Below are 15,257 nucleotides of genomic sequence, written 5' to 3' on the forward strand. Positions count from 1 at the left end.
AAGGAGTGCTTCAGCACGAATTTCTTCGGCTTAATAAACTTCGGGACCACGTTCTGTCCCGAAGCGCTTTGCCCCTTAGCAGAGCCGCTCCCACCGGACTCAGCCGCACTGCAGGAGGCAAGTCCGCAGGGCTCACTACAGAACCCACTGTCTGCCTCTTAGAAGAGTAAGGAGGCCTGAGAAAAAGAAAAGCCATCAAGAGAAGGCAACAATTCAGAAGGGTACCAAGCTGTACTCACCTGTCGCTACTCCCAGCAGAGGCGGCGCTTCGCCCCGCCCGCTCCTGGACGTCCGACACCGGCCGACATGCCGAAGGACCTGCAAACAAGATTCAACTACGATCAACACAAGGATCCAAAGGCAATTTCAAATCAGAATACAAGGCAAAAGAAGTCAGATGCACACTTGAGTCAGTATGCGCCAAGGGCACATCTTCAGGCAGCGGAGGACTACTCTGATAATTTTCGGGATTAATCTGCACAAAAGATACCGAATCAACTCGACTACTCGACAAAAAGTACTCGAACTACACTTCAGTCGACTATTCGAAATAGTACCTCCCGAGGAAGCCTGAAAGCACTGAAAGTCCCAGCAATATTGGCCGTCCCTGGCACGTTCTTCAGCAGTTCCAACACCTGATCCTTCAGATCATCCTCAGAAATTTTGGTTCAGGTATAACGGGAAGGATCCGCCTCTCCCGCATACTGAAAGCCCAGATTGACCCACTGCTGCAGTGGCTGGATCCTACGCATCGACCAATGCGCAATCACAGAAGCACCGCAAATCTGGTGGTCTGCCTTCAACCTCTCAATCTCCCCGAGAAGAAAGTTAACCTGGTCCCCCCCCCCCCCGCTCCCCTTGGAATTCCAATTCGACTTATTCACAAGGGGGCCAAGAGTGCGAAGAGGAAGGGAAGAAGAAAGATTCCTAATATAAAACCACATCGACTTCCAGTAGATGACCTTGCCACTCAAATCATAGGGGATATACTTGGGTTTCCTCCCCTTACAAAATTGCAACCCCCCCAACTACATCCACCTTAGATTCATTGGGATGAGGTTTCAGATGAAAGAAATACTAAAACAAATCAAAGTGGGGCACGATCCCCATAAAGGCTTCACACAAGTGGACAAAGATAGAGATATGAAGGATGGAATTAGGGGTCAAGTGATGCACTTGAACTCCCCAGTAGTGAAGGAGGCCATGGAAGAAATCAGAAACGGGAAAACTGAGGCCCCGAAGAACATGAGGAAGAAAAACAATAGACGTGTTTCCTCCCTCACAAGGAAAAGACTCCCCCACGGATCCACGCCAATGGATCACCTTCCGAGGTTGAAGAAGATGACTCTCAACCAGATTCAAAAGATGGGAGTCGGTGCACTTACTCGACTTCCACCCATGGACCTCCGTCTCACCAACGGCAGCCTTGTCCACCTTCCCCTTCGCAGCAGACCTCTTCGGGCCATTACGATGAATCTCTCTCACTTCACGCTCGGGGGCTAGCGGTGGCTAGTTTCTCACAGCAATCGAGGGCGAGAGCAGATGAGTTTTCGCGGCAGCGGAGAAAGAAGAGGAAGCGTGCTAACCCTAGATTTACTAGAGCGGTTAAATAAACAGAGACAGGGGCAGTACGGTAAAAAACTGGAAGGACAAAAGGCGTGAACCAAGTTCTCAGAATTATCTCAGCAGCAACCCCTGGACTCATTCCAAAGGAAATACAATTACAAGGATTACATCCCAATAAGAAAATACACAGATCTCAACGGTTTCACCACTCGAAACCACTCAATCTCAACCTCAAGGAAAACAGCCCAAGGGCTGATAGAAAGATACAAAGCTTGTTACTCCCAGAAGGAAGCAACCAAGATACATCTAGGGAGGAAAAGGCTTGTTGTAAGAAGATATGGATGGATCCAGAACATCGCAAATCCTCTTCTTGCACCTGCTCTTCTCCCTGATATGTTTTGCAACAAAAACGATGCCATCTCTCCAGAGGCCATCGGGGGGGGGAGACAACCACAGTTCCCACCCGAAAAAGCTTCAGACATGGATTCCACCAGCTCACCACAAAAACAACCAGGATGGCTACGATGTGAGGAGCAAAGGCGGCAGCCTGAGAGAAAACAAGTGTTTGTGCTGCTCGCAAACACTCTTCTAGCACCTACAAGGACAAATCAAGTACTCTCATCAAGAGGTCGAGTACTCTCCAGTGATGAACTCCACTTGGAAACCATGTCTGCAACTGCAAGAATGAAGATTCAAGCGCAACTGACCCTGCTTAAATAGAAGAAGCAGCAGAGCTGCAGCTCAGCCCGTGACATCCAAGGACAGGGAGGCTCACGGGCGAAACAGAAAAGATTCTACAAACAGTACTCGCCATGTGAACCCACGGGCAAACAGTACACCGCACTGACACCTTTTCAGAAAATTCGCTGCAGCCCGGATGACTTCAGAAAGATTTTGAGAGGACAAAAACACAATTCTCCTGGACCCTTAACCCCAAATCAAGGATTTGAATTCAAGGCTCGGGGGCTGCGGAATACGTATCATAAATAGCAATTTTTTTCGAAAAAAGTTCCAGACTTCAAACGGAAGGTTGAAGAACCTAGAAGACTGAGCTCATCCTCAGCCCGATTCATCGAATCGATCTAAGGCTCGGGGGCTACTCCTTATGGAGCGCGAGTCCATCGCGCACCATATATCAAGACTGATTCGGGGCTTGAGCACCTCATAGCCACGATGCAGCCAAAGAAGCACTCGGAAGACTACACAAAGCACTTGATGGACTCCGAGGATGGACAACCTACTCCAAAAGCACTCGGAGCGCTCGGCTACGCAAGCGGAAGTCCAGTTCTCGAAGTACCCGATAGATGTCTTCAGGAGCACTCAATGCCTGCAAGCCTCAACTACGAAGAGCTCGTGAGAAGAAACTGATATCGCCAACAATCGTAACTCCATCGACTACCTCGAATACCAACCTTTCTTTGTTCACTCAAAGTCAAAGGCACGGCGAATCGAGTAGTCGGGGCTAAGGGACATGTGCCTTGCGGCCCTAGAGATAAGCTCTCTACAACCACCAGGAGTCATGAGTCCACAAAATTCCCTCATCCATAAAACGACGACTACTTCGACTACTGCGGTACTCGATCTATGGATGGGACAAGCTCCCTATCTCCCAAAAGGATTTTCACTCGTCCATGAGACGACTTGTTCAACTATTGCGGTACTCGATCTACGAATGGGATAAGCTCTCTATATCCAAGAGGACTTCCCCATCCATGAAATGATGACTATTTCGACTACCACAGTTCTCGAACTTCGGATGGGACATGTTCCCTATCTCCTAAATGGACCCGCTCATCCACGAGACGTGAATTAATTGACTACTACGGTACTCGATCTGAAAAGAGAAGACATCTCAAAAAGAGCTACTCGTCCTCAAGATGGAAGAGACACAATCTCTACACCCACACAAGATGGACAATCAAGAAAAGCTCTTATAAAAGAACATGTCAACTCGTCGACCCAAAATTCATAGCCACATGGCAAAGAGAAGATACAGTAGACCCTACTGATCTATCAGCTTTACAATCTGGTCGGCCACAGGTTCAGCCTCCTCTACAAACTTGACAAATTGGTCATGGTCACAAGTCAAACACATGCCATCGCCAAGCACACCTATCTTGGCCCAAGGCCAGTATGATTTGACAAGACCAAGAGCCTGCGCTACACAATTCCTAGAAGCTTCAGCCAAGCACTCGGCAATCTTCTGAGGAACCCTCTGCAGCCGATCAGCCAAACTGCCATCAGACTCCTCGGCGGAACCTACGGACTCGACCACAGTGCGAGCTGTCACCCGAAGTTCCTGCAACTCCTTCTGGTGCTCCTCAGTACTGTCTGCAGCCACAACAAAAGGGACATAAGCACCCGTATGACCAAAAAGGAAAACCTCGAAACACAGATCAAGAGGTTACTTCGGTTCTTCTGGATCACCTCCATCAGCATCCTAACCCTCTGCTCGAGCGCGGCTTTGTCTTTCTTCAAAGCAGCATTTTCTGCCTCCAGCAGAGCGATCCTCTGGCGATCCGCCTCAGTCGCTTTCAGCTTCTGAGACTTTAGATACAACCGATTGGCAATTTGCTGCAATAATGCAGTCAGTCTACAGATAAATCCCACAGAAGGAAAAACGTACTCGACAATAGTACTCACCACAGAAAATTTGGTAAATTCCCGAACAACAGACTGGAATTTCTTCATGTTCCCAGCCGTTAGATGCGGATCATCCTCAAGCCGCTCACCATGATAATACTCAAAAGGAGGAGGGGATGCCCTAATCTCCTCCAGGAGGCTATCACTCGACTCCTCGTCAACTCCTGGCGAAGCACCTACTGTCCTATCCTTGTGAAGCAGTCGAGCAAATGGAAGAGCCTTCGAACCATTGTAATGAGGTATGATGGGCTCACCAACAGGAATCTTCTTCGAAGGCTGCGATCCCGCCCCACCAGCCCTCTTCGACGACTCCGCCATATCAGGAGCGGCAATAGCAGGAGCTATTCCCTCCACCACTCGCCTCTGCTTGGGCGCAGGACTAGGGCTACAAACAAAAGCAAGGGCATCAGACAGACAGCTCAGAACGGGACAAAAACCACTCGACGAGCTACCTGACATCGCCGCTAGCCCTCCTGTTCCGCACAGCTGTCCTCAGTTTTTTGAGACAACTAGTGCCAGCTTCAGCCTCAGGGCTCTCGCCCCGAGCCAGGGACCCGACCGCCTTACCCTTCATATCTTCTGCAAGGGCAGCACCCCCGTCAGAATCGTCACCCGATAAGCTATCGAACTCAGCTGAATCCGGATGAGAATCAACAAAGGGTTGATAAGCACTTGGAGTCTGGTGAGTGGACGAGGCACTTCAGGCAGTGGAGCATCACTCCGGAACACAAGCACATCACTCTATAAGCAAAAGCAACAGTGAGCAACAAACACAAAGAAGAGAAATTGGCAACACAATTTCCAAAAAACTACTCGAAGAATCAGAAAGTTACCAGATTCGGCGGGTGCTTACGACGATACAACTTAGGGAGCTCGGGCACGGAGTCGACTCCGTCAAAAAGGTCATTTAGAATCGCCATAGCCTCATTCGGATGAATCACTCCCGAAGAAAATCGAGAGAGGTCATCTAGGCCAGAATATTCGAACCCAGCATGGCAACGCTTCTGCAAAGGCTGAATTTGTCTTCCAAGCCAAGAAAAAGCAACCATTGCGCCAGTCACCCCTTTATTCTTCAGAACTGCAATCCGTTGCAACAACTCTTCCTCCTGTACTTGAATATATCCATGATGAAACCATTCATGACAGTGCTTGGGCGTACCAGGAACTCTGTCCAGCAGCGACAGCACTTGATTGTCTATATAAAACCATTCGGCCCTCCAGTCAGCAATCTGACGACAAGGAGTATACAGAATATACTTCCCCGCCATCTCAGATCAAAGCTCAAGATTGGCCCCACCAACCATGGCAATATTCGAAAAATTCGGATAGGAGTTCAAGAAGAACAGACTCTTGAACAAATCAAGGTGCGGGTAGATTCCAAGAAAAGCCTCGCACAAATGAACAAAAATATAAATATGGAGAATGGAAGTTGGAGTCAAATGATGAAGCTGGATCCCCTAGAAAAAGAGGAGACCCCGTAAGAAGTCGCAGACGGGAATCCCCAATCCGCGTTCGACAAAAGACATGAATATAACAGTTTCCGCAACCCTTTCATACGGTCTATCGTGTCCCTCAGCCGAAAACCACTGAACAATAGACCGAGGACGGAGAAGTCGACGACCGACAAGGGATTAGATTGTGGTTTCTAACAACTTACTTTTCCTCCAACCATCCGCAATCGTCGCCTCCTTCTCGGATCTCTGGTGCTTAGACTTCTTCGGCGCCATCCGGAAGGTCACGACCCTCTTCTCACGCATACGCTCGGGGGCTGGGAAATCAAAGGAAGACAAAACACGAAGCCTAACACAGAAGACTAGAGAAATGACCGGAGGCAAGAGCAGATGAAAACACAGATCGGATCTCTGCCATTAAATAATCAGGACAGTGGCATTTCCGAAAATACCAGAAAACCCAAAGGTCACAAAAAACGCCTCGGTTTCGGAACCTTAACCCTAAATCGAGGGATTTCAAGTCAAGGCTCGGGGGCTGTGATACAAGTCTCATAAATGGCAAACTTTTTTTCAAAAATAGACCTGAAGACAGAAATGACACTCATCCTGATCCATCGGTTCAACTTAAGGCTCGGGCGCTACTCCACATGGAGCGCGAGTACATCGCGCACTATATCAGAAGAAGAAATTCAGGGCTAGAGCACCTCATAGCCTCGATGCAGACAGGGAGGAACTCGGAAGACCACTCAAGGTGCTCAAAGTACTCCAAACCTGAGAAATAGATTTCAGAAGCAATCGAAAGCACTCGATGGACAACTTCAGAAGTACCCAATGCCTGCAAAACTCGACTACGAAGAGCTCGGGGGCCTGTCAAACCCGGGGCAGCAGGACTGCTCACGGGCGTGCGATAATTCTATAGTAGGGAGTACTGCATGGGTACTTCCTACCTCTACTATAACTACTCGTACAACAGTAGAACTAGACTAAGTACAAGGAAACTACCTATTGGCGCCTACCAACGTCACCTGGCGATGACGCCCGCAGACGCCAAGTTGGGGTGGTAGTGTTTCATGAACCACGAATAAATCCGCAAGCGTACGGAATACCGCTGTAGCATTTTACCCGAGAGTATACCGGGGTGTCATTTATATTTCCGCAGGGAAGGCGATGAGTGAGAGAGTATATATATTAGTTTGTGAGCTCTATCTAGATTGGATATTCTCATGCATAAACAGGGGTAAGATAATAACATGGTAGGAGGTAGTGTGACACACACACAAACTACCCTCTCGGATAAATAAATAATAGAAAGATAAAAGATGCTTTAGGCCGGGAGCAAGGTAAAAGTCAGAGCTCGAGTCAGCTGTACTAGGCTAGCTATATTAAACTACACAATAGGGAGATCGCTATCGAAGAGACGGGAGGAGCCTGTACACCCCGGCGACTTTTTGTACCTCCTACCCCCCATACCGAACGTGGAGGATTACTAAAAGGCTCAAACAGGGCTGTCACCACCTGCCAGCTACCGCTACGAACCGTGGGTATAGTTGACATCCAGCAACACTAATCTAGACACCATGTCTACACTATTAAGGGATACTCTAGTGTCCCGCGCGGAGCCCCCACCCTCCGGATGGATAGACATCACACTAGAGCAATCATACGAATACTGGAGCAGTTGATAGAGTTCTAAGAACAAAAGACTAACCATCTCTAGCACAGGGCGATCATACAATGCAAGCATAGAATGATAACGCAACCATGACAAGAAGCATATACTCGATAACTCAGAATATACTTCAAACATATATCGGTAACCACAGTCTAATTCTATTACAAATGACCGAATATTACAAGAGAGAGCTAGAGATGAACCCATACCAGACTCTTGAGCAACACCGGCGACTCGATGACTCCTAGACATCTCCTAAACTCCACTAAGCCTAAAGACTATGCAAGGAATGCAAGAAAGGAGAGGTGAGTGGTGTGTGGTGTGTGTGTGTGTGTGTGTCCTATTCTCTACCCCCTCTCTTGTATTTATAGGAGGGAGCCACCAGCCGCAACACCCCAAACCGACCAAACGGAGCAACAGGGAGGCGCCACATGGCAAAGTTGAGGCGGTGGGGCCCATGGGCCTGGTCGGCCGACCTATATGTCGGCCGGCCTGCCCTGGCCGCCAACCGCCCCCAACTGCTGGGGGTTGGGCTTGTCTAGGCCTCCTTGTCTGATCCACGCTGGGGTTGGCCTGTCTTGATTTGTTTTTCTTCGGTTCTTGGGCTACACTTGGTCCATTTGAGCCTGAATCGGTACTCTGATATTTTTTGTGATTTTCTGCTGGGCCAAGGTGTGCTTGCAACCTGCATATTAGCTCAAAAACACAACTTGCATATTCTAGAAGGTAAAGTGTTGTTTAGGGACTTTATTGAATATAAGTACGTGTAAGAAATGCAAACTCTCATGATTTTCTGATCAAGTTGACACCTGGAAATGGTCGTTAGTGAGCAGTCAACAAGATCCCCCAAGCTGTCCTTTGCTCGTCCCGAGCAAAGTAGGACAAATCAGGTTGTTGATCAGAAAATCACTTTGACTTGTACCTTACCTGTCATGTCATAGTCTGAAGCAAAGAGATTCATCTTTAAGCTCAAATATGTTGGTTAGCATACCTTTGCTCAATTACCTTACTCTCTCATGGGGCTTTTCAGCTGTCTCCTTGTCTTGGGCTGTTGAGAGTTAGAACGGTGCATAAAGTAATACTTACTTGTTTCTAGATCTTCAATCCATCTGGAGATGCTTTTTGAAAGACTTTTGAAAACATGGCAAAGCTCCCAGGATAACTCACTCGAGGCACTCATCTTGTATCTCTTTACCAAGGCAGTGTTTGCCTTTGATCTTCCCTACTACTATAAGCCTTTGTGGAGCTCAACGTAGGATAAAAACAGGGCACACTTGTATTCTATTTATTATAAAGTCAAAGAGAGGATCCATGGAGAAACAAGTCATGCAATCTCGACCAAAAGGTGCAAGTGTATGAGTGGATGGATGGATATGACTTACACCTAATGGCTTTTCTCTCTCGAATCATCCCTATGTCTCTTTCTTCTCTCTCTTTTTTTTTGAGACATGGCTACCCCTTTTTCTTTTTCTCTCTTTTTTTTGGGTCATGTTTCTTTGGCATGCCATCTTTTCTCTTTTTGGGGCAACCATAATCTGACTTTATTTTATTTCAGGGATGTTCTACGAGAGAGATCACCAAGACATGAAGCACTTATTATGTGGAATGAATGGGTGGTGGTGCCAATTCCCAGTGTAGGAATGTAGCAATTGGATGGGACGTGTGCGTGCTTATGATCGAGGAAGCATGAAAAGCATCTCTCTAGGGTCACACAATTTGACAAAAATCAATAGAATATCAAGCAGCATATGTGCAAAGGGTTTTTCATGGAATATGACATATGTCTCTGGTAGGACTTTACATATCACTAGGGAACTTGCCTCTTTTTTAAATATTTTTTTCGAAAACAACTCCAGACTTCAAGCATCACTAGAACAAGCTTGCACAACCTTATTTACCATATCTGAACTCGCAACAACTTAGACTTGAATCAAGCATACGCAACCCATGGAACTTTCAGGTTCATTGACAAGATATTTGCATAACCAGCAGATTTAAACTCAAGAGAACTCTTATTTTCAAACCAGGCACAACAGACATGATAGAGCAAAGCAAAACTCATCCTTTCAACTTATCAGAAAGAGTTAAAACATTCTTACCGCGCATCATGAAAAAGGGAAATAAAGCAGTAAATTTTTATTTTGTTTTTGAAAGTTTTTTTTATCAAATTTTATTGAAAGCAAATAAAGGGATACAGTTGACTTAGGGGAGGGAACCTCCCCCAAGCTAGCTCTTGATTTAGGGTCCAAAAAGCAGGACCTTTTTCCATACCTGATCAGGTTGAGGTCATTTCGTCCGTACCTGGAGAAGTAGTAGCGGTCGATGACGTCTTGTTCTTCTTGCGCCACACCTTCTTGGTCTTCTTTAGTGGCGTAGGCGGCACAGGAACAGGATCCTTGGGCGTAGTAGCCCTTGGTTTACCCTTCTTCTTAGACCTTTTTGAGCTCATTGGATCTTCTTTCATAAGTGTCTTCATAAAAGGTATAAGACTATCTTTCTAAGATGGTGTGACTTCGACTTCTTTGATTTTCTGAGGATTTGGCCCAAATTTGACTCGGATCATCAAGCATTGCTCTCTGTTGGGTCGGAAGTCAAATTTCTCCTCTTTACCATTCATATGGAGTTGGATTTCTCCGGCCCCAACATCAATATGCGCATCTGCTGTATTGAGGAATGGCCATCCTAGAATGAGAGTAGTCTCTTTCTGATTATCCATATCAAGTACCACAAACTCGACTGGGACGAAACAATCCCGAACTCTCACTGGGACATCCTCAACGACTCCTTCTGGGTGCCGAACTGAAGAATCAGCCAATTGCAATTGCATGGGTGTTGGTGTCAACTCTGTATAGCTGAGTTGGTCAAATACCACCTTCGGCATCACGCTAACACTGGCCCCCAAATCACATAAGGCTTTGTCGAAGTTCTATGTCCCTATTGAACATCTGATAGTAGGGAATCCTGGATCCTTTTTCTTCTCGGGCAATTGTTGAAGTATAGCTGCACTGCATGCCTCAGTGAGCTTGATTACTTCGTAGTTGGCAGCGGTCGCTTGTTGTTGATTATGTCCTTGATATAGCGAGCATAGGTCGGAACCTTCATCGCATCCATCAAGGGTACATTGATGTTCACTTGTTGTATTATCTCAACAAAGTGGCTGAACTGCTCGTCTGTACTTGACTTCTTTGCTCTCATAGGGAATGGCAATACTTGAGTGTCATAGAATTCATGCGGAGCCGTCTTCCCTTCATGAACCTTCTCGGGTTCCTCCTCCCGAGGTGGTTCTTCTGCCACTGGGCTTGCCTTCTTCCTGTTAACATGGTTCGGATAAGGCGGGTCTTGAGTAGTTTTACCTCCTCGTGTGGTTATCGCCTTAACGTTCTCCAAATTAGGGGGCATGGTAGCAGCCACTTGAGCTAGTTGAGTCTCAATCATCTTGTTGAAACTCAACTGGTTCTTGATAGCAGTGGAGAATCCATCCATCTTGGCATGGATATTCTCCATAAATTTGTCTATAACGGCCAACTTCTTCTAAAGGGACTCATTGATCTTCGCTTGGCCGTAGATAAGATCAATCAAGGTAGGTTGGTTAGGACCGAAAGAATTCGAATTCCCATTACCTCCTTGATAGTACGGGCGTGGTTGATTCCGCCCCTGACCTCCTTGTGGACAAAACCCATTGCTGCCACTGAGGAATAGAGCTTCTTCTTGGGTTTCTGGGCAATTATCACCCGAATGTCCAACATTCCCGCAGACCTCGCATGTCATGCGAGTCTCCAAGGCTTGAAGTGTATGCAATTGAGACTTATGTTGGGAATAATCCTCAAATTTCTTGAGGAGGAGATCAATCTTCATAGCCAGCATGTCGGCCTCCTTAACGGAGTGCATACCTCGCTGGCCTTGGAAACCATCTTCTCGATCAATGATGTAGCTATTTCAATGATTAACGAGAAGAAAGCTCCACCCGCAGCGGCATCCATATGATCATGAGATGACTGTGTCAACCCGTTGTAGAAGTTCTGTAGAATGAACCAATTATCCATTCCATGGTGCGGACACACTAGAATGTACTCCTGAAGCCTCTCCCAAGCCTCCGGAATTGACTCATTTGACGCCTGCTGGAAGTTCGAAATCCGACCATGACGGGCATTGGTTTTGCCCGTCGGGAAGAACTTCGAGAGGAACACCTTGGCACATTTGTCCCAAGTATACACAGCAGCCTTGTTAGCATAAAACCATTGCTTTGCTCTCCCCAAGAGAGAGAATAGAAACAGACGGGGCCGGATAGCATCTTGCGATACATCCTTGATAACAAAAGTACTGCAGAGCTCCAGGAACTGCTGGAGATGAGCGCTGGCATCCTCATTGGCCTTGCCACAGAATGGGCTGGCCTACACCATCGTAATGAGACCCGTCTTGATCTCGAAATTTTCTCCTCCGGTGTTAACCTCGGGCCCGGTAGGGACCTAATTAGCAGACGGAGTAGAGTAATCACGGAGTGTCTTCTGGGCCATAGCTCTAGGAACTGACGATGATGCAATGACTGGATTGACTACCGAGAGTGATCTCCGAGGTGATACGAGACGAGCTCGCGTCCTCCTCAAAAGTGACTCTAGATCGGAATGAAAGTTTTGCGGCAGATCAAAACCGGTCATACACTACCCTGTTTTCATATCAACAAAGACAAGAAAACAAAGCCAAGTTAGCCTGTTTAGCAAGCGAATACCAATTTTGATTTTGTTCACAACTTTTATCTACATATTTCACTCTGTGCCATTCCCCAGCAACGGCGCCAAAAATGCTTGTTGGCGCCTACCAACATCACCTGGCGATGATGCCCGCAGACGCCAAGTTGGGGTGGCAGTATTTTATGAACAACGAATAAATCCGCAAGCGCACGGAATACCGCTATAGCATTTTACCCGAGAGTATACCAGGGTGTCATTTATATTTCCGCAGGGAAGGTGATGAGTGAGAGAGTATATAGATTAGTTTGTGAGCTCTATCTAGATTGGATATTCTCATGCATAAACAGGGGTAAGATAATAACATGGTAGGAGGTAGTGTGACAAACACACAAACTACCCTCTCGGATAAATAAATAAAAGAAAGATAAAAGATGCTTTAGGCCAGGAGCAAGGTAAAAGTCAGAGCTCGAGTCAGTTGTACTAGGCTAGCTATATCTACACTTTCTCATTGGTTAGCTCGTCAGAGATTAAACTACACAACAGGGAGATCGCTATCGAAGCGACGGGAGGAGCCCGTACACCCCGGCGACTTTATGTACCTCCTACCCCCCATACCGAACGTGGAGGATTACTAAAAGGATCGGACAGGGCTGTCACCACCTGCCGGCTACCTCTACATACCGTGGGTATAGTTGACATCCAGCAACACTTAGCTAATCTAGATACCATGTCTACACTAGTAAGGGATACTCTAGTGTCCCGCGCGGAGCCCCCACCCTCCGGATGGACAGACATCACACTAGAGCAATCATACGAATACTGGAGCAGTTGATAGAGTTCTAAGAACAAAAGACTAACCATCTCCAGCATAGGGCGATCACACAATGCAAGCATAGAATGATAACACAACCATGACAAGAAGCATATACTCGATAACTCAGAATATACTTCAAGCAGATATCAGTAACCATAGTCTAATTCTATTACAAATGATAGAATATTACAAGAGAGAGCTAGAGATGAACCCATACCAGACTCTCGAGCAACACCGGTGACTCGATGACTCCTAGATTTCTCCTAAACTCCACTAAGCCTAAAGACTATGCAAGGAATGCAAGAAAGGAGAGGTGAGTGGTGTGTGTCTGTGTGTGTCTGTGTCCTATTCTCTACCCCTCCCTTGTATTTATAGGAGGGAGCCACCGGCCGCAGCACCCCAAATCGACCTAAAGGAGCAACAGGGAGGCGCCACGTTGCAAAGTTAAGGCAGTGGGGCCCATGGGCCTGGTCGGTCGGCCTGCCCTGGCTGCCAACTGCCCCCAATTGCTGGGGGTTGGGCTTGTCTGGGCCTCCTTGTCTGATCCACGCTGGGGTTGGCCTGCCTTGACTTGTTCTGCTTCGGTTCTTGGGCTACACTTGGTCCATTTAAGCCTGAATCGGTACTCTGATATTTTCTGTGATTTTCTGCTGGGCCGAAGTGTGCTTGCAACCTGCATATTAACTCCAAAACACAACTTGCATATTCTAGAAGGTAAAGTGTTGTTTAGGGACTTTATTGAATATAAGTATGTGTAAGAAATGCAAACTCTCATGATTTTCTGATCAAGTTGATGCCTGGAAATGGTCGTTAGTGAGCGTCAACACTACCCGACCCACTTGGAGTAGAACTCTAAACGTACTCGGCTAGGACTTTCCATGTAACCCTGTTCTCCCAGACTATATAAGGGCGAACAGGGACCCCTCCGAAACATCAAACAATACCAGAGGGAATACAAACCACCACACAGGACGTAGGGTATTATGCTCCGACGACCCAAACCTGTCTAAATCCTTGTGTTCCTTGCACCATCGCGTTCTGATCTCGGCGAGACCCTACTCATAACCACTCTCCTCGGGATACCCCTCGGAGAACCTGACGGTAAAACACCGACAGGTGAGGAGTTGCTTGCAGACTGTGACTCGGATTAGGATGTCTCGTATTCGTTCCATGTTATTTCTGTAATGGACTTTGTATGACTTTCAGACTTTAATTTCGCATACAAAACTTATGTGTTAGAGACTTTAATTTCGCATACAAAACTTATGTGTTAGAGACTTTCAGGCTTTGTATGGTTGTTAAATTGGGACTTTATTTTCTTTTGTTTGTTACGCAATGCAGTGCTATCTCTAATGTTTGAACTATACTTTTACGATTTAACATTGCATGGTAGATGGATAGAGCTTTGGAGACATCTTAGATACGTACACAAAAAAAGCAATGGCAGATGGGTACATAATTCGGGATTGCTTCGAAAAGTACATGACAGCTACAACATTAATAGATAATACAAGAACGATACATGATAGTGCAACAACAAATTTCATATTCTCAATAGAAAATGGAATTTCATCTACTCTTCCAACTGGTTCTTGTAATCTTGTTCTACGGGTTATTTCAACAACCACCTCCAAACAAACCACATTTGCACGAGCTACTATATCCTTGTACTTTCTCCAATGCATCTCCGATTCCAATGTCAACAAAACATAATGTGCTCCAGCTTTACCACAATCAAATCTGCCCCTCAGAGATATTTCATCAATTCCACATGAATGTTTTGAAACCACCCGGTCTACCAAATCCTTTAGCAATGGAGGACTATCAAACAGTACCACATCCTCTATCATATTCTCAAACTCTCCATTTTCCTTAACCATACCACCGTGAAAAACCTGAACTAATTCGTCTATCTATAACAAAAATAAATCTTTGTACCTTCATCACTTATACAAAGAAATCAACTACACAAAAAAATTTTCACGGTGCCTATTATCCATGAGTGAAACCCATATTAACATCCCCACTACTGAATCCTAGAAATCATATTAATCGATGCATGCACGTAATACCTCACGTCCAAATCACAAGCAGAGTACTGTCTACGTATCATCTAAACCTCTAATCATGAGAAAACTATCAACTACGACACTATTTCTCAAATCAAGAACTAAACCCTAATCACCAAGAATCACTAATATCTACTAATGTATATGGTTAAAGGAGGAGAAAATAGGGGCAATACCTTCGGGGAAGGGTGGGGAACGTTCCCCCCCCCACCCCCCCCAACACCAGATTTGGGGGGATCTGGGGGCGGCAGCCGGCGGCGACGCCCTTGGCGGCACTCGGGTCGGGAGAAGTGAGGGAAAGAAAGGGAGGGTGGGGGAGAAGGGACTGGCGCGGGCCTAGGTCATTAGCCTTGT

Source organism: Panicum virgatum, chromosome 7K (assembly GCF_016808335.1).
Source record: "Panicum virgatum strain AP13 chromosome 7K, P.virgatum_v5, whole genome shotgun sequence".
Lineage (NCBI taxonomy): Eukaryota > Viridiplantae > Streptophyta > Magnoliopsida > Poales > Poaceae > Panicum > Panicum virgatum.